The sequence below is a fragment of the Drosophila nasuta genome, chromosome 2R (assembly GCF_023558535.2).
Source record: "Drosophila nasuta strain 15112-1781.00 chromosome 2R, ASM2355853v1, whole genome shotgun sequence".
Taxonomy (NCBI): Eukaryota; Metazoa; Arthropoda; class Insecta; order Diptera; family Drosophilidae; genus Drosophila; species Drosophila nasuta.
In genome coordinates, this window is record NC_083456.1 from 22,269,938 (window position 1) to 22,290,354 (window position 20,417).

Sequence of the window (20,417 nt, forward strand, 5' to 3'; positions counted from 1 at the left end):
TTTGGTCTCCGTCTCTGCCGCAGTCGCAGTCGCTGTCGGCGCGTGAGTTTCTTATAAGATTATTTATATACTGCTTTTTTGGGGGGGCGCTGCCAGAGCGCTGACGTTGGCACTGGCTGCGCAGCTGGCGTCAGCTGGCGCGTCGCTTCTGGATTAATAAGGAGTTCTCGCTTGGATTTTCACATGTATATGCTTTGAATTGAATGCTTTATGGGTTTAGTTTGATAGAAGTCGTAAAGAAATCAACATCACACAATACAAAACGCACCCGTGCACTGCAAACCGTGTATGCCACACGTTGCCCGTTGTCGTTGTCGTCGTCGTCGTCGCTGTCGCTGTCGTAGTAGTCGTAGTCGTAGTAGTCGCTCTTGTTCACGTTCTCGTCATAGCTGTTGTTGTTGTTGGTGTTCTTAGCGACGTTTGGGGGGCATCATCATCATCATCATTAGCAGCAGCAGCAGCAGCCGCAGCGGCATCTTTTGGTTCTGTTTGTGCCCCAAAACTATTCGGTCGCCTGCGGTCGTCGTGGTCAGCTCGTCGCCCGCCCGCCTGCCTGCCCCAAAAAAAGAAAAAAACAAAACAAAAAATAATATAAAATAGAAACCAAAAAAAGGCAAAACAAATTCGCCACGTACCGGCCAATTGACAGCTCGTAAAAATCGTAAAAATCATAAAAATAATCATAACAATAATCGTAAAATATTAGAACCGCCAGGCAGTCGCACATTGGCCACAGCCAGACGCAGACTCATAATAAAAGAAGCAACGCAACAAAATATTCGCAGAACTGTGTGGAAGAAACCGCGCGCGCTCTTCTCTCTCGTTTTCTTCTCGCTATCTTGTTCTTTCCGCCAGCGTTTTTTTTTATGATGTTGACCCACGTTGTAGATACTTAAGAGCCCATCAAAGCCCGTGTCTATGTCTGGCAGGTGTCTCGGCTAAACTCGGTTAACTAAAAAATTGTGCAATAAGTGAAGTTGGTGATGACTACACTCGTTACACTCAACTACAAATTCAAGCCAAGTTGACGAGTGTATATCAAGTTCATAACATTTCTAGTCTCAAAAGAAAAAGCAAGCAATATTTACACAAAAACGTAGCGAACAGCCAAATATTCAACAACAAAAGTGCATACAAGAAAAGAAAAGAAAAAAAAAACAAACAAAGAAGGCAAATCAGAGAAATAAAAGTATAGAAAAAGTTGCAAAATAATTCAAATAAAAGTTTTGTGTGAGAAAGTTTTGCGCACGTTGCACACAGCAAAACTGCAAGTTGAATTCGTAAACCTCAAGGATTTGGCGAGTCAAATTGGATTAAAGCGGTAAGTTTGCCGCTCTTTTTGTGGCACCCAATATTCAACACTTCATAAGTCATAACTGGTAGTGGTTGTGGGCCCTGGACATCAGTCAAACTGCAAACTGTTGACAGGCTTATTAGACATTTGCATAAATTTCGGAGCAACTAGCTACTAGCTACATAACACATAACATAGTTCAGTCCAGTCCTGGAACTGGAACTAGGATCCAGAGTTGGGATTTGGAGTTGCTGAACTGAAGCTGGCCACGAGTAATGGCCGCTTTGAACTTGGAATCGTTTTGAATTATTGCACATATCCTGGGCAACATAGTTTCACTTCCGCATGCGGCAGCCATTCCACAAACACACACACACGCACACAAACATGTATGCACTCACTCACTCACACTCACACACACAGGCGAACTGCCTTTGCATAGAAAATTTATGCGGCCATTGTTGCGGCGCATTGTCCTTGTTGTTGTTGTCCTAGTTGTCTGGCTTCTGCATATTTGTCGCACTCTCTGTCTGTTGTCGCTCTCTGTCTCTCTCTCTCTCTCTCTTTCTCTCTGCGTCTCTCTTTCAATCTATTACCATCTCTCTCACTCTCTTTTAGTTATGCAGTTGCGCTCAGATTTATTGCATTCCGTATTTAAAATGCAATTTTTTACAATTTTAATAAATATTTATTTGATTCGTTGTTGATTTGTTCAATAAGCTTTAATGAACATTGTCCACATTCAACGGCCTTTTACTTTATTTGCTGTTAACGCATTTGTACTCAACTATATAACGAGTCAGTACATTTTATTCTACCAATTTTTGTCATCAGATCATATTATTTTCTCATAATTTATCGATTTAATCAGCTGGAAATGTTTCACTGCTGACAAAATCATAAACTCTCTGCTCGTCTCTATCTCTTTCGCTCTGCCTATTTCTGTTTGCTATTTCTCTTTCTGTTTACATTGCAAAAAGTTCATGATTTATGAGTCACAGAGACAGAAGGACACTAGAGAGACCGAACTAAAATTGTACATTGATGCACTTCGTATTGTCAGTAGCCTCGGTCAGATTCATGCTTCAATATGTGCTTTGAAAATATCTAAAAGTATTAAACATTTCTAATGGACTTTCTGATTTTTAAATTGTATGAATATTTTTAAATTAACAAATCGATATTTCTGTTTAATGATTCACAGTATTTTAATGGCTTTTCGAATTGAAATATTTAAAATTTAATTGAAAAATAATTACTTTATAATCACAATGACACATTTCAATGGAAACACAAATAAAGCAAATACCATTTTTAATAACACATTGAATATCTTTATTTGATTCGAAAGTGAATTAGTTAGAACTTCCCTTTGTCAGTCCGAAGACCTCACAATATTGTGTCTATATTTTTAATCAAATTCACACATTTAGACATGATTTATAAGTTAAATAATCCCCTATAAAAATGGCGACAAAGTCTTTTGTAAAAACATTAATCAACGCCGTTCGCGCGGGAGAAGAAAACCCAAGTTAAGTCGAAAAATCTAAAGCTACAAAAGCGAACGAAATGTTAACGAAACCGATAAATGTATTCACAAAAGCCCAAAACGATTCGAAACAAAGAGGCTCTGAGAAGACAATAAACAAAACTTGTTTAGTTAAAGCAGATGCCGTGCATTTGAAATTAAAATTATTTTCAAAATCAATGATAAATGGCGACATGAAGCGGCTAATTAATCAAATGCAAAAACCTAAAACAGAAACAAAAACCAAAATAAAATAAAAATGAAATTTCACACACATTAAATACAAATACAAAATGTTACGGTATTTTCCCAAAAACAAAAACAAAAGGTTTATTTTGTTAAGTAACAAAATGGTGGGATAAAATCACGGTATAAGTTTTCTTCTGAAATGCTGTCAAAATTAATTAGATATTTGTAATGTGTATACAAACTTTTCTTTCCTTTTTTTATTTGAGATTACATTTATCTTATATTTTTCACATAAAAATTCCATGATTTACATGATTCTCAACACTCAGATTGCATTTAGTTGAATTTAAAAGCTTTGCTTTGCTCTTAAATTTTGCAACTGCTGACAGGACTTCTTTTGCCAATGTAGCAGAAGATGATTTTATTTTATTTTTTCTGCTTTTCTTGGTAAATTCTTTGCCAACGTTTCTCAAGTTCTTTTTTATGCATTCAACCAAAAACGATTTAAGCCAACGAATTTCTAGCGGATTTCCACAGTTGCTTTTCTTCATCCTTATATATTTTTTTGTGTTTTTCTGTTTTTTTGTGGCATGCCACTTGTTGTGGTCTTTTTGCTGTGCTATTTAATTTCTGTGCGGATTTTGATGTAGCTGCAGTAAAAAAGGACTAAACAGCACCCAGTGGCAGTGACTCGGCATTGGGTGGCAATTTGCTGTGACTGCAGTTTGTTTGGCATTTCTCAGCAGTTCTCTCTTTCTTTCTCTCTGCATTGGTATTGGTGTGCGCTCAAGTATGTGTGTGTATTGTGGGTTTTGCGTTTTTGGAGCTAGCTAGCGAGTGCACTCGAACTGTTTTTGTGGCACCAGTTTGGGAGTTGCAATCGGAGTCGTATTCAGAATCAGAGTCGAGGTTTGGGCTGGGGTTTGAGTTTGAGTTTGGGACACCGATGCCTCTCAGCCCAGCGGGGTGCTCTCGCAGTGACATTGCGCCGAGCGGGTGACAATGATTTATGGCAAAGAGATACGCGACAACGAACGCAAAAAGTCCGAAAACTAAAAAAATGCAGACAGAGAATAGGAGCACGAGAGAGAGAGCACCAGAGAATGAGCAAGAGAGAGAGGGAGAAAGTATTTGCAGTTGTGAGTTTTTGAGTTTCTGGCGTAAAATCCAAGTACCTGATCTAATAGTTTGCACTGGCACACCTTTAAGATTGCAAAAATTCTCCTTTTTTTATGCACAAAATGTCCTTGAAAATACAACAACAACAACAATAAGAGTTCAGTCGCAGCGGAAAGTGAAAACCTGCTGTGTGGTTTTTCAAAATTTTCATCTTTGTGTCACTTGCAATTTTACTTCGTGCACATGTCATAAAGAATTTCCAGATTTCAAATTATCATTAGGCATTTAGGAAGTCACCTTGCGAAGGCCGCTGAGTTCGTCGTGTCTTCTCACCTTCGCTTCTCAGTTCTCGATTCTCTGTCTCCGGTTATGCAATAGTCATTTTCTACGGCCATAAAAATTAATATGCGTCCTTCGCTGTGGCAATTTGAGGCGTATATCTCAGCAAATGCATCTTTTTTTTTTGTTCAGCTTGCCACAGCATTTGACTTTGAACCGATGCGCTGCCCCTGCTCTTGCCCCTTGCCGAGCACCGGACATGACTTTTGGCTTGACTTCGTCTCCGCGCTCTCCGCCGGCTGCCATTGTCTGTATCTATGTGTGTGTGTCTTGAAGGTTACCTGTTTTTACAGTTGGCCCTGGTGCTCGTCTTCTACTTCTACTTCTTGTTCTCTTTTTTCAATTTTTTGTTGTAGATTTTGAGCGCGAGGCAGCCTGAAATTATTATTTATGAGTTCGCATTGTTGTCGCCGTTTTTGAAAGTGATCTGAATCACAGAGGCAGAGGTCCAGATCGGTCCATCGGTTAGTTGGCTGAAGAAGATAAGCCGAGTTCATTTGTTCATTTTTACTTTCAACTGAAAACGAAATTTTACAATAAATCAATTCATTTGTATGCAGTTCAATGTGTCATTTGGCTATAAATCAATTTGTGACTCTTTAGAACCATGTGATGTTTGCATTATGCAAAGGATTAAGGTAAACGTAGGGTAAAATATGATATAAATTTAATATTATAGATACTTTCTAAGAATATATTAAAACAATGGTAAAAATTCCCAGTGAAATAAGTTCTAATTTAAGGTAATTATAAAATCATTTATTTTAATGACATTGTGATATATTAATACAACATCTTTCGCCTGTAAAATGTATCTGTCTTCAATACCGAAGATCCGTTTAAGATTATATATTAAATTTACGATGCTTTCCGCTTTTACCACAAACCGATCAAATGACATTACAAAAAGCAAATACAAACACTTCAGAATGGAGAGAATTTTGTGATTTATCTGTGTGAAGAAGTCAATAACTCATAAAAAATTGAACATAAATCTCTGTTAGCATTCGACGGCGTGGCAAAGAGGCAAAGAGCAGCAACATTGTGGCAGAGGCTGCAGACTGCAGCAATAACAACAACAACTACTGTTGCTGCTGTTGCACACAATTGTCTCAATTTTCAGGGGCGGAACCGTTGAGGGATTCATGGGTTGACATGAGCTTGATGACGACATATGTTGCATAACATTTGCATATTGCAACTGCAACTGCGGGAGTTCCAAGGAAGCAGCGTGCGAGAACGCGGGCGATCAACATACAACATACAATGTACAAAACAATTCATTGTCGCAACGGTAGCCGACGGCAAGATGTCCAAACAATGACAAATATGAATATCAATATGGAAATATTCTGGAATTTTTTTTTGCTTCCTTTCTTTTTTTTAAGCAATTAGTTGCGCTCCATATTCGAGAGCCTTTTTTTGGGTTTTCAAGATGAGTAACTTATGCTAGTCTCAAATGTCGATGAATTTCAAACACACAAGCCGCGTCCATCTAGAGCAAAACATCAAGAAAAAAGTCATTGTTTAAACAGCACGAGAAATAATAAAAACAAGAATACTCGTAATAAAAAAAAAAAAGAAAAAGAACCCAAAACTGAACTGAATCGAGAAAAGTTGCCGAACCAAATTTGCAAATATGAAACTGCGAAACGTTGTTCAAAGTTGGGCGGCGAATTTGCAAAAATAAAAGGAAAGAACTTCGGAGAAACTAGTTAAGGCTGGAAGATACCCTGCTTTAAATAAAGAAATTCGAAAATTCAAAACTTTTTTGTTAAATTTATGAGCTAAAGAAAATTCTATTTGTACGAAAAGTATTAAATTAAAAAAGCGCTATAAATTGATGAGAATTTTCTAAGACTCTTCTCAACTCCCCAAATACAGGGTATTAAAACTAAGCAAAGGCCAAGCAGCGAGGTTTTTATATATGTATGTGTGTATGTACATATATGTAGATGTCGACATATCTGGTATCTAAGTATCTGTATCTGTATCTGCATTTGTATATACATATGTATCTCTATCTTCAACTCACTATCCATGGGCAAGTTGGGCAGTTGCCGTGCTTGTGTGAGTTTCGCATACGAAGCAAAGTGAAAAAAAGCCAAAAAAAAAAAAAAAAAACATGAAATAATTCGTTTTGTTTGCCGTTGCCAGACCGACAAACTACACGAAAATGTCGCTAGCAAAACTCAGGCAAAAACAACGAGTGAACAAAAAAAAAAAAAACAGCGATGGAAAAAAAACAATGTCACACATGTCAAAGTTGTCGCAGAATGACACAAATGTGGCTTGGATTGTTCACTAGCCAGCAACGACCGCCCCTCATCCCCTGGGCCTCCATGGGGACCATTCGAGAGCTCTCAGCGTAGTGCTTGGACCCCACTTGGACCCACGTCGTCGTCATTGTCGTCATCATCAGATTCGCTTCGTCTGCTGTCTGCTGTCTGGCGGAATCGGAATCGTGTCAGCCGCAAAACATGAACTTAGAGACCAAGTCCGAAAAACCAGTGACTCGCATTTCGTGGAAATTTCACAATTAAAAAGGCACAAAAATCTTAGGAAAGAGTTAACCGGAATATGAGAAATCGTGTCAGCGTCAAACTCCAACATCAAACCACAACTTCAAGCAAAAAAAAAAAAACACAAACCAAAAACCGTCGCTGATCTGATTTTTCTTTGCCGAAACTAGAAGCAAAACGAAACGAGCTAAAAAAAAAAAAAGGAAAAGGGCAAAAGAGATTTAGCCATTAAATCAGTTGATAAATGAATCGCTTTTGATTTGGAGTAACAACATTTATGAGCTGATGTGTTTGATGATGTTCTAGAATATTTTATCGACTTCAAAGTTGTTTCACAAGTTGTTTGATTGAGGGAAAAAAGGTATTTATTAGCTGTGAATATAGGATTTCATTTAGTGAGTTCCCTCTTGTGTTTTTAATAGATTAATCACAAAGATAACTTTCTTTATAAATCCTTTATAATACAGTACATTTTATTATTTTATCAATTCGATTTATTACTACTCTAAACTATGTTGCAGTTGCATGACAAACGCCATGTCAAACAGCATCAATATCGGCAACCATAATGCCATTTCCCTTAGCAAGCCATTGCTTGATTTTAGTGGAGGATGAGTCAATGAGAGAGAGAGGCAGAGAGAGGGAGAGTGTGAGAAAGAAAGGGATGCAGAGATGTTTAGAAACATGGTTGAACAGATGAAAAAAAATGAATGCAGTAAAGTGCTGAAAACTATTTGGTAAAATCGAAACTAGCGGGTGAGAGACCCAGAAATCCAATACCACTACAAATTTAAGATCCCTCATATGTGAACACACACAGACACAGGCATGGACACACACTCATAGCGAGTGAGAGAAGAAGCAGCACAGGGCAATGTCTACATCGACGACGAACAAAGATTAAAGCCCATTAATCATTTTGACTTATTTCTTTCCTTTTTTCGTCTAAAATTAATCTTGATGCCAAGCGTTGCCAGGCAACGCGCGGGCAGCCCGAAGAGAGTGAGAGAGGGAGACATTGTGTGAGCGAGACAGCGAGTGTTGTCGCAAGATGGAGCGAGCGAGAGAGGGAGGGATTTTGTGCTGTTGTTGTTGTTGCACGGACGGATTATAAGGGCAGCGCACTGACAAACACACAAAACAAAAAAAAACTGAAAAAAGAAAACACACAAAGAAAAACAAAAATATGAAAGCCAAAAAGATGCGGATGCATAAAGCCAACCCAACTGGGAATCGGCTTCGAAATTTCGCAACCAAAAAATATATTCGACTTGCCTCTGCCTACCCCGTTGTTCCCCCTTCACCCTTCCCCATCCACATTTCGCAGTTGCGTTGCGCGCGCTTCCAGATTAGCGTGCCGCATTCACGTCGACGTCGACGTCTCTGGCCCATTGTTTGGTCTCCTGCAAATGCCCAAAAATAATTTAAAACAGATTAAACCGTTACGGCTGCCATTTGCACCACATTGCGTCCACGCACACACACATACACACACACGCCCCCTTTTTGAGTGTGTGCGGAGAGACTTAAGCGTGTGGAGGGGTTGCAGGGGCAGGAATACAGGGGACACAGGGGACACACACATGGTCGGGCAGTGACATTGCGGCCCCCGCAGACTGAATTTGAATTTGACCAAATGTCTTGCGAAACTGTCGTCCTCATGTCCTTTTCATTTCGCCTTCTGCCCTTTGTGCATATGCTGCAAATTTGCCACTGTCTGGCTGACAGCAGTAGCAGGGGTTACTTGAGTCGAGTACTATCCAAAGGAGGGTGAGTGGGGTTAGCAATGCCGAGTGGCATACTTAAGGGCGCGTCAGCCTGAGAGACGGAGAGAGAGGCAGAGAGTGAAAACAACAGGACGGCCATAAAACCGTTTAAATCAAACGGCTGAACAAATTGGTTTCCTTCGAGTCGAAAGCTTTATGCGCCAGACAAACGATATCCGAACGGATTGGACTCACAGGGGGTGGCAAGTTCACTTTAGGGGTTGGCCCAGTTCAATTCAGTCAGTCTCATGATGTGCTAAAAAGGTGTGCAAAATACAAAGCAAGCTATTTTATTTGCTGACAAACATTGAAAATAATAATCAGAGACTTAAAAACGGAATAGAGACATTGCAAGCGATTTAAAATCATAAATTGTATGCTTATTATATATAGTGATTCATTTAAATGCAACATCAATTGTTGTAGAATTTAATTCTCAGTTCCACTTCATCCTTTTGTAATCAAATTTGTTGTCAATCAGCTTTATATATTCCTATAACTCCCCTATCGAAGTCAGTTCCAGCTAAAAATGCTAGAAGGCTTTAACAGACTGCTGAAATCTAAAGCCCAATGGCCAAGTTGCAAAACTGATTTGCATGTAAATTGTCTTAGGAAGTGATAAACGATGGTCAGCGTACTCAGCTCAACTGAATGCGGACTTAATAAACTGCTGTCGTCTGCCCCTTTTCTATGAAAATCTAATAAAAAAATATACGTTAAGTTACGTTACGTTCTTATGGATATGCAGATACAACAAGAAACACACACACACACACAGAGAGAGAGAGAACACACTCGAGAGTTTTGTGACATGACAGAGAAGATGACAAATTGTTGGACTGCGCTGACTGACAGGCGCGACGGCAACAACAACAACAGCAACTGCCAGACACTTCAAGTCGCAAGTGCACTGCAATTAGTCAAAGTGGCCCAAGGTATGAATAACAGCAGCTACAACACAAACACAAAACACAAGCAACAATAACAACAACAACAACTAGACACCCATAGACAAGACATTTTGGCTGCAAAAACCAATAAAAAAAAGGCTATAAAATTATGAGGAGCCAACGCGGCAATAAAAAAGTGTGATAAAATTTTTGCTTCCAAGTAAAAAGAAAATGCTACGTCGACGACGACGTCGTTGACTCGATGTTGATCCGCCTCTGAGGCTGATGAATGAACCGCAGTTGCCACAGCGGGCACGTAGCTTCACGTGCGACGTGCGTCAACTAGCGGCAATTATGAAGTCCGTGTCCACAACGTGAGGCACTTGCAACACCGCCACCGCCATCGCCGGCGCTCAACCAGACATTGGCACCCAAACATCAGAGTTAGAGAGACAAGACAAGAGACCCCCGACCATTTGTGGCAGGTGTTGTGTTGCCTGCAACTGGGATCGGTCTGCACTGTGGCTGTCGATTCAGTTCGCTTCGGCTGTCGTTTGAATCAATAAACTCAGATTAGACATCGTCACAGTCTATCCATCCAGTGTTATCGACCGCTGCAAATCGTCTGCCAATGCATCCGCAATAAAAAACGAAGTAGACGATGAAAAATAAAGTAGTAGCCATTTGCTTCTGCGCATTCCAACTAGCCAAAGCGTCGACTGCAATTATGCAATTGCCAATTGCCAATTGGCAAACTGCATTTGTCGTCACGTTTTGATTCAACGACGACGATTTCAAGGCAGCCACTGGCGGCGACTGCTTTTTTTTTTTGCGTGGGTCACTCAGCCGGACACTGCGGGGCCCAGAGACCTCTTGGCCAACATCCAGAGATTATCAATGCTAATAAGCCAATAAAATGTTGGTCGCATTGCCCGTTCTTTCTCTCTCTGTGTTCTGTGTTCTCTGTGTGTGTTGACTTTGTGCTTGGCTGCCTACTCGGAACTCATATCTTCAATCATCTAAATCATCTATGAAATGCTGCGATAACTAAACGTTTCTATCTCGACTTGTTTGCTTGGGGTCCGCAATGCGTGAGCGAAACAAATTACCACAGTGTTGGATAAACTAATAAAGATTACAAAATTCTTAATACAAAATTAGAAAAACGAGTTTAATGCATGTGAAACAATTATGAAAATTTTAAATTGATTTTTTAACATTATCAGACGCGTGAATAATTTGTATCACATTTTTAAAAATTACGTTTACAATTACAAAAATTATAAAATAAGAATTTTCAAATTTAGTCGAAGAAACAACTAAACTAAAAAAGTTGAGAAGTTAGGTTGTAATATGAAATAAAATACCATTTAAACTATTTTAAGAATTTAACGAATTTTACGAATTAAAAAAAAAATTTACAACTCTTAAGCCTTAATATATTTATTGTTAAGGGTGACATTTAAAGGACAGATTTTAATCTTTATTTTTTCTCAACATTTATAATTAAAAAAAAAACTGTTCCACTAAAATACATAAATATCTTAAATACTTAATTTACTTTTTATTAATTTATTGAATTTGTTAATTTATTTTATTTTAATTTTGTTATTAATATTATTTTGTTGTTTCTTTGCCATTGTTAGCCATTGTAATCAACAATAATTTTGCAATTATTTACCATATTGTCAGGTATTTGGGGCTCTGCATTTTTTTCCAAATACATTACACGTAACAACATTTTACGTGCTGAGTTATTCAAATGAAGTTTAAAGATTTCGTAATCAATCAATTGAAAAAACAGTAAATTGTGCGTGAGTGAGATGACAACAATAAAAACGGAATGTCAATCGAGTAGGAGAAGAGAGGTGAGAAATGGGGAATTGGTCAGTGTGGATAGTTACAGGTTGGGGCAGGCCGTCAGAGACATTTCATTTAAATGAGATATGCGATATTTTGGCTGGTGTCTCGTGTTTTTTTTTTGCAGGTCTCTTTCACTGTTTGCGGTGTTAATCTTTCTCTTTTTGATACGATTATTCGTATGTTTCGCGCTGGTCAGGCCAGGCGGCAATAAATCTTGTAATCATAATAATTTGTTTCAATGTTAATGCCTTCAAAATATCTGAAAACTCAATAAATAACAAAACTACATGTTCGTGTGTGCTGTTAATGTCATACCATGAGATACTTCATATATCATTCCGCTTGCTGCTGCTGCTGTTGTTGCTGCTTTGGCTGTTGCATTCGACTGGCAAAACCTGATGTTAGCCCTGCCAGGTAGGTAGGTGACTTGTGCCTCAATTTCTTTTTTTTAGTTTTTTTCCTTCCTCTTTTTGTTTTCCGTTGTGTTTTTTTTTTTTTAACTTACTTCGAAGCACCTTTTTGTGTGACGCAACGGGCCAGAAATGCAACGCATAGGGGCTGGGATTGGAGATTGGGGATTTACTTGACTGCAGAACAAATTAATCCAAAATCAGCAAGAGACAAGCAAGAAATGAAGCAAGCAAGCAAGCGACGACAACAACATGGGGCATGCAACGGTTGTGGGGGCAACAGACAATGTCGTCGTCGTCGTCGTCGACGTTGCTTTGAGGCGCGGCCTGAGGCAGAGATGAAGCTCAAGTGTGAGGCCGGATGACAACACTTGAGTTTCGATATCGATATCGAGACTCGCCTGCAACACCCAATAACAACAGCGATGACAAGCGCACACACATGTATCTACACACACACATACTCACATATTCGTTGCATCCAATGCTGAATAACTCAATTAATTTCTGTCACCTGATTTATCACCTTTCGTGTGTGTTTTCGGTGTACGTCGCAAACAACTTTTAATTTCAATTTTATTTACTTGCATTTACATTTCACATGGGGTATGCACAACTACACAAATAGGTGGCCATCTCTCTTCATCTCCCCCTTCTTTCCCTTCCCTCCCTACGGTGCTAATGCAATTGCAATTGAGACATTGCCAAGAATGTTCCCCAATCGCATTCGATTCCAGCCAGAGAATTGGGTTCGTTCTCCAACTCGTTTTCTTTCTTTTTTCCTTTTTTTGCGGCGAGTGTCGCACTTGAAAATTAAAATGTTTTATCTCTCGGATATGCCGGGGAACATGTTATTAGCGCAGACTCTTGTAATTTGCATAAAAAAAAGGAGAACCCAAAGTGCCCTCTGATGCCAGCTATTAAAACATTCCGCTTAACACTTCCTGCGACAAGAGCGAACAAACCTTATAAGCGCTTGCCACAATGGTTGAAATGCTGACTAAACTTTGTCAAATATTTTAAAGTCATTGAAGTTGACTAAATTATTAATTTATTATTATTATTTTATAGTAACATTTTGAACTTATTGTCTTAGTCTACAAATTTGTTGTAGTTAATTACTATTCAAAATTATGCATTTTTATTTAAAAAGTGAAACTTTTTTTTTTTGAAAAGGTTTTGAAAATGTTTCAGTCATTTTTTTTAATTATACTATATTTTATAATACGATATTAAAGTATATTGACTTCAGAATTGTTTCCAATTGTTAATAATACATATATAAGTTTGTCACATATTGACTTGTTCTTCTTGAACTATCCAGTACTTAGTTTTAAAATTCTTATTTTCAAAAGATTTTCTTTGCTAAATTTTTGTTCTTAAAAAAGTGTTGAAAATATGTTAGACGCTTTTTTGGTATTTTCCAATGGTCTGTTATTGTAACTATATTTTCTTTGAAATTGTATAAAATTTTAAACAATTTATTTTGAAATTAAATTTCGCAAAACTTATTAACTGTTGATTTGACCCACTGTGCAGCATCAGCCTGTTTTGGATATGTCGGGTCTTTTAGACATCTTCAGCGAACTGAAACTAGTTTCTCAATTAAGCAGCGCAACTCGCAGAAGATTGGCTCACACACACACACACTTAAAAGATACTTCATTGCTTCAGAGTGTTTGTGAGTTGTGTAGTCATCAAGCACGGACGCACTGCATCCGTCCAATTCGTCAAGGAACAGTTGTTGCACGCCCAGTTTGGGGCGTTGGACGTGCGATTGGCTGCGGCGCGACGTCAGCGTCACTGAGTTGCACACAGAGAGACAGAAGTGATAGTGGCAGGGAAGGATGAGGAGGAGGGAAAGGAGATGAAGTCGAAGACGCAGTCGCAGATGTCGGATGTCTCGTAGAAAGCATATTTATGGCTGTGGCATGTTATGAATACACCCAAGAGACATTTTTCTTCTTCTCACTCGCGCGTTGCAGTTGCAGCATTGCAGTTGCAGTTGCAAGACGACAAGTTGGAAATAAGACGAAACATTTTTGTTGTTGTTGTTGCCGTTGTTGTTAGTTTGAATGGCGGGCGGGGGCTGAGGCTGGGGCAATGCACTGGGCGCCTGTAAACGAAAAGGAAATCTAAAAATAAGCAAAACAAAAACAGCAACAACAGTTCAAGGCAAGGCAAAGCAAGGCGTGGCAAGAGGCAAGAGGCAGCCGAGCCGAAAAAGAGCGCGTGCAACGTACGGGAAATTCTTGATCAACCATAAATCTTGGCACCCGAGCCATCCATCTATCTCGCTTGGCGCGTTCCGTTCAGCGCCAAAGTTGTTTTCTATCTTGTCTATGCTGCAGCATCCCCCAATGCCCCTCCTCTTGCCCCTCGCCTCATCGCAGCCACCCCCTGCCACAGATTTTGTGTGTTGTTTTTCTACAAAAGAGAAAAATTAAAATTTCGAAAATAAAACATTCTTCTTCGTCTGGTTTGTGGCCTTTATCTCTGTTCGCTGTTGGCTGTTGTCTTCTGTTTTTGTTTTATAAAGAAAGCCACACGTAAACAGGCACGTGTGTATTTTATTTTAAAGCATTAACCATGCTGTTTTAATTAAAATCAAGGGAATATAATCATGTTCATTAGAGATCAGTTTGCTGCTAATTAAATTCAACTTAATACCTAGAGATAAATAAAATATTATGGTAACTATTTTAATAAAATTAAAATAACATTTTTCAAAACAAAATACCTTGATTTATAAAGGTTTATTTAACAAAATGAAATTAAAACTTGTCAATACAAAATATCTTGCTTTGTAGAGGTTTATTTAATCAATTTATTCAACAATTCTTAACAAAAAATTCGTTCTCCTTTGCTAGTTAAATTCAACCTAATATCATTAGAAAATATTAGAATAATTTAACCCAAATAATATTCAAGTTAAATAAGATTTAATAACTTCAATATTAAGCACCTTGATTGGCAAAGCTTTATTTAATAAACTTATTAAGCAATTACCTGCCAAATTCCATGCTTGGATAAGAGCAAAAAAAAAAAATACAAGTTAGGCTTTAAGGTCGAAATTAAGAACTCAAGTTCGTTTCATGTTTTCGCTCGTAATTAATAAATCATGTCAGCGTCAGACGTCAGGGGAGGGTGGAATTAAATGTGTCAAATGCAAACACGCAGCTCCCAACAGCAGCTCCCTCATCTCCTCAAACCCCGAACCCAACTCTAAGACGGGAAGAAGTAGCGACGGCTCCGAAAAGGTTCCCGGCCAGGAAATGTCAAGAACGAAGTTAACCGAACACGAAAACAAAACGAGCCAGTTTCATGTTTAGTGGCAACTGAAGGCATTCCAACAACAAAAATGTCGGCTAAGGGGTTAGAATCGGGGTTAGGAGCAAAGCTCGAATGCTTATTTCAACAGGGGGTGTGGCCTTGCACGCACCTTGGCCCCCAAACAAAAATACAAATAAAATCGCAGCTAATGCCGAAAGTTTTAATAAATTAAATTAAAGCTGCGTGAAAATTGCCTTATATACCTGAAGCCAACGAGTAAATAATATGCTCAAAAAGTATCTGAAAGTATTATATGGATACACACACAAACACATACACATATAATCCAAGTAAATGTGGCGAAAAAACAAACAAGGTGCGAGTGAGATGGCAAATATGTGCGAGTGTTTGGCAAAGGAAATGATAAATGGCGTGGTAATATAAAAAATGGGGGAAAACAGCGGGCGGCAGCTAAAAAAAAAATAACTGAAAACAGAAAACAAAACAGCAACAAAAACAAACAAGCAAAGTCGCTTGCTGTGCAGCCAAAACAGAAACAACACCAGAAAGAGAGAGAACCAAAAAGAAAAAAAAAAAAAAAGAAAAGCAAAGTAGATTTTTCCAACTTTTCTGGTCAGCAGAAAGACACGAAAAAAACAAATGAAAAAAATGGGCGCCGCATTCAAAACGAAAAATGGTGTAACAAAAAAAAACAGAATAAAACAGAATTTTGTACTTGGAAACATTTTCGACATTTTCGTTGTCTATTTCCACAGCGCTCTTTCTCTATGTTAGCGGGTTTCTGTTACGCAATGAACTTCCTCCTGAACCCTGAATCCCAAATATTATACCAAAACACACCCAGTGACCCTAATTTTGGTCCTTTGAGAAATGTCGTTGCCACACTCCCCACTCCCCTCTCGCCACTCGCCTGTTGTTTTAATTTCATTTATGGCTTCCGTTTTGCCCATATTTGGTGACTTTTCCAACGTTTCCCTTAACTTAACTTCGCCTCAAGTTCGGGCGAAAACTCTTGGCTCAAGAACACTAACCCCAAAAATGCTGCTTTTGCCTTTTGTGTGATTTTGAGCATTTTATTCAAATGCGCCCAAGAAAGAAAATAACTTGAGAACTCAATTCATTTCATCAAGAACCGTTGCGTCAGAGATTGGCTTGGGGTAGGATAATGATATATGTGGGCGTTTAACGGGCATATTTAATATGAACATATTTGACTTGATTAGTTCTTAATACACTTCTAAGCTAAGGAAGAAACGATGTTTGCGTCTTAATATTATAAGCTGGATTCAATTTGCAAATAATTCCGACATCCTTAGAGCATTTGAATGCTATTTACATCAATTTGTTCAATGTCTACTTAATTGACTTTAAGATAAAAGTGCATAGAAAAGCAAACTTTGAATATAAGAAAGTTCTCAAATAATTATCATAATATATTCATTGTATTCTTTAACTAACTCGATTAATTGCTCAAGGATCTCAGACTGATTTCACTATCTTTTGTTTGGAAATAACTTTGGCAAAGTCAGCGTCATCAACAGCCAAGAGAGCACAGCGCAAGTCTAATAAATAAGCAATGCGGCCAGCGGGTTTTGTGTTTTAGGGGGAAGACACATTGAATCAGATATTCGACATTGGGCCGCATCCTCGGGGCTGTCGAACTTATCTGGGCCATTTTATCTGAGCGAATGCGAATGTGCAACGCATGAATGAATAAATGCCAAATGAAACTCTCTCTCTCTCTTCGCTTCGCATATCGACAGGACTCAAACTGGCGCTGTTATCCTTTGCTCGTTTCTAGTTTGTGGTGCGGCTTTGCCACATTTAAATTGCCTGTCGTTGTCTTTGCCTCGCATTTGATAAGAACTGCCGCGTTTGCTGATAAGGCCAAGGATACACAGCGACGCACACGCATACATACAAGCTCAGAACACATGCTTCCTGCCGCGAGGCAAACAACAGACGCGCAACTGCCACGCGTTTCGCATAGTTTTGCATTGAAACTACAAAACCGACAAAAGGGAGGTTTCAGGACCTCAGCAGAGTTCGTCGAGTTCGTGGAGTTCGCCGAGTGCCCTTCGACTTTTGTGTCCTGCTCCGAGGACGTCTGCGATATCTCATTTTTATAATTAAAACACTTGGCAGGACATGTGGCTGCATGGCAGCATTCCACCAGGCATACCAGCAATGCGTCCAACCAAACCATTCCACATCTTCCCCATTCCATCATTCCCTCATGTCGTCCACTACTCCACTTCGTCTTCTTCTTAGGGGGTTGAGGGTGATGTTTATCAGCTGTGTGTGTGGCAATGTGTGGCCCTGCCGCTCGCGGCGCTGTCGCAATACTAACCCGTATCCGTATCCTGGCCAACAATCTAACCAACTGCCTTCAGGGTAGTTGAACTGTCTACGCCGCTGTGCTAAGGGCTGCAAAGTGAATCCAGGCTAACGAATCATTTGCTCAGCAATAAGTTTAATACTTATGCACTCAACAAAATTGTGGCAGACTTTGCTCAAAAAATTTAGAAATAAAATGTATTATGTGGAATTATATTTGTCAATGAGTTATTATTTATAAAGTTATATTCGTTCCGAGGCTACAAACTGCAGTTTATTATTTATCACTTAACACAGAGAATGCAAATACAAATCTGGTATATTTTGCACTTTATGGTATATTTTGAATGAACTATATATGACTAAGTGAATTAACTCTTTATACCAAATATAGCCTTCGGCATATTTTCGGTATTTTTGTGGTATATAAATTTGGTATATTTTAAAATGAATACCACACTTTTTTGCTTTCATTAAATATGGCTAGCGGGTGTCTCACAGTCAATCACACTCGACTGTAACTTTCTTACTTGTTTTTATTTATATTTGTTCTGAGGCTTCAAACTGCATCTTATGTATTATCTTAATAAACAGAGAATACAAATAAATATCTGGTATTTTTTGCACTCTGTGGTATATTTTGAATGATTTATATATGAATGAATATATGAAATATAAATATATATAGCCTTTGGTATATTTTTAGTATTTTTGTGGTATATTAAATCGGAATCGAATCGCATTTATTTTTGTACATATTAAACTTAACATACCTTTCAATTCCTTCAGTCTCTTGTATTTATTCAAAATGAATTGAATTGACTCTTACAAAAACAATAAATATAATAAATTTCTAAAACATAATTATTCAACTAATTTATATATTTTCTCTTTTTAATTACAGGTAAGTGCTTACGAAAGTGTCTGCATTTAATGAAGCATAGAAAACTCGCTGAGTTAGGACAATAAAATACGCTAAATCTAAAGTCAACGCTAAATTCATTTGGGTTTTGATTCCAAACCATTTTTTAAAGAGAACTTTTCGCGAGCCATTTGAAAAACCAAACCAAAAAAAAAAAAAACTGCCGCTTGTCAGAAAGTTTTATGCACAATTTATGAGTGCAGTTAACGGGTAAGTTTGAGCGCCCCACCGAGGGCAGAAGTCGCGACTACAGTCGAGCTCCACCAAAAGTGCAAGTCCCACACAGCCACAGGCCACAAGCCGCGGACTGCGGACAGCGGACAACGGGTAACGCGCCACTGGCTGAGTTTATTAATTTAAAAAGGAAATTCTCGTTTAGTCACCTTTTGATTTAAGTCCACAACATTCGCCAGACGCTTCGCGCTGGCACTAAGCACTAAGGGTAGCTTGTAGTTACACTGCAAAAGGGTTAAATAGGTTGCTAGTTGGAGTTGGACTGCATAGAAATGGCATAAAGGTTGCACCGACAATGCCAGTTATGCACAGTGGAGCAAAGTTGCTTTTTATACCCGCTACCCATAGAAGGAGGCACCTCCGACCCTATAAAGTATATATCTTGATCAGCATCAATAGTCGAGACAATCTAGCCATGTCCGTCTGTGTGTCTGTTCGTCTGTCCGTCCGTCCGTATGAAACACTGGATCTCAGAGACTATAAGAGATAGAGCTGTAATTTTTTTCGACACCATTTGTTATGTTTGCACGCAGATCAAGTTTGTTTCAAATTTTCGCAACGCCCACTTCCGCCCCCGAAAATAAAAAAAATCGAGTAACAAGCGTAATATTAAAGCTACATCTGCAAAGTTTAATTTTATCTTAACAAACTAAAATGCACTTAAAATAATGGTGCATCACATTTATTTATTTGCAATGTAAACTTGATTTAAATTTCTGTTGATTACATAAAGATGCATTGCTTTTGTGCCACTGTGCCTGGCTGTAGGCTATGCAAATAGTCAGCGCACATTCACATGTATTCGTATACGTTTGCACAGTGAAGCAAAGTTTCATTTTATCTTAACAAACTAAAATGCACTTAAAATGAAAGTTTGTATTTTTTTTTTTTTTTTGAAATGTAAAATTAATTAAATTTCATTTTTATTACATAAAGTTGCATTGCTTTTGTACCACTGTGCCTGGCTGTAGGCTGTATGCAAATAGTCAGTGCACATTCACATGTATTCGTATACGTATTTTTCATTTGTTTCGCATTTCGTTGGCCCTTTCTTTAACCGCTGCGTTGAAATGCATTCGTTTATCGCCAGCGGGAACAGCGGGGGGTGGACTTGGGGAGCGAGGGGGGGTTGGCTCACTTGGGCAGCTTTTGTATTTGGTCATGGTGAGTTCATTCAAACTCATTCACTCACTCGCATCGTTTAAATATGCAAAAGTCCGTTGCCGTTGCCGTTGCACTGCAGAAACAAAAAGCAACTCACTGCAATCCCCAACCCTTCCTTCCCTACCCTCCCCTTTCCACGCTCCCTTTGTCATCCCCCTGACGGACAATGGCGACGGGGGCGTTGCACTGCATCGCTGTCTGCGCAGCGCAACGTAGTTTGGGGGTTTAGGGGCTGAGGGTTGTTCCAACCCCCGCAGATTGCATGCAAATTGGTTAAAGTGTGAATTTATGTGAGAAATATTGTTTGCTCTTGTTATGCGCTCACATACATATCGACACACACACTCACACTCGCATGAGTACTCGTGTGTATACTCAGTCAAACACTCAGAGGGGCTCGACAAAATGATTTAAGTTCGTATGCAAATTGGAAGCGACTTTGACTGACATTTGCCGCGTTTGCATTTGAATGGCAATTGGAGCTGCCTTCTCCTTCTTCCCCTTCTCCTACTCCTTCTTCTTCTCGCTTCGCTTCACTTCAATTCG

The 20,417-nt window shown here is 38.8% G+C and overlaps 1 protein-coding gene across 3 annotated transcripts in view; it reads left to right on the forward strand.

Moving 5' to 3' along the window:
* Window positions 1-225: 225 nt before the first annotated feature.
* LOC132787278 (homeotic protein antennapedia) overlaps window positions 226-20,417 on the forward strand; it is a 121,769-nt gene continuing 101,577 nt past the window's right edge. For all 3 annotated transcript variants that reach the window (XM_060794220.1, XM_060794217.1, XM_060794216.1), the window contains exon 1: window positions 226-1,321. The gene's annotated coding sequence lies outside the window, so the exon portion shown is untranslated. The remainder of the gene's footprint in view (window positions 1,322-20,417) is intronic.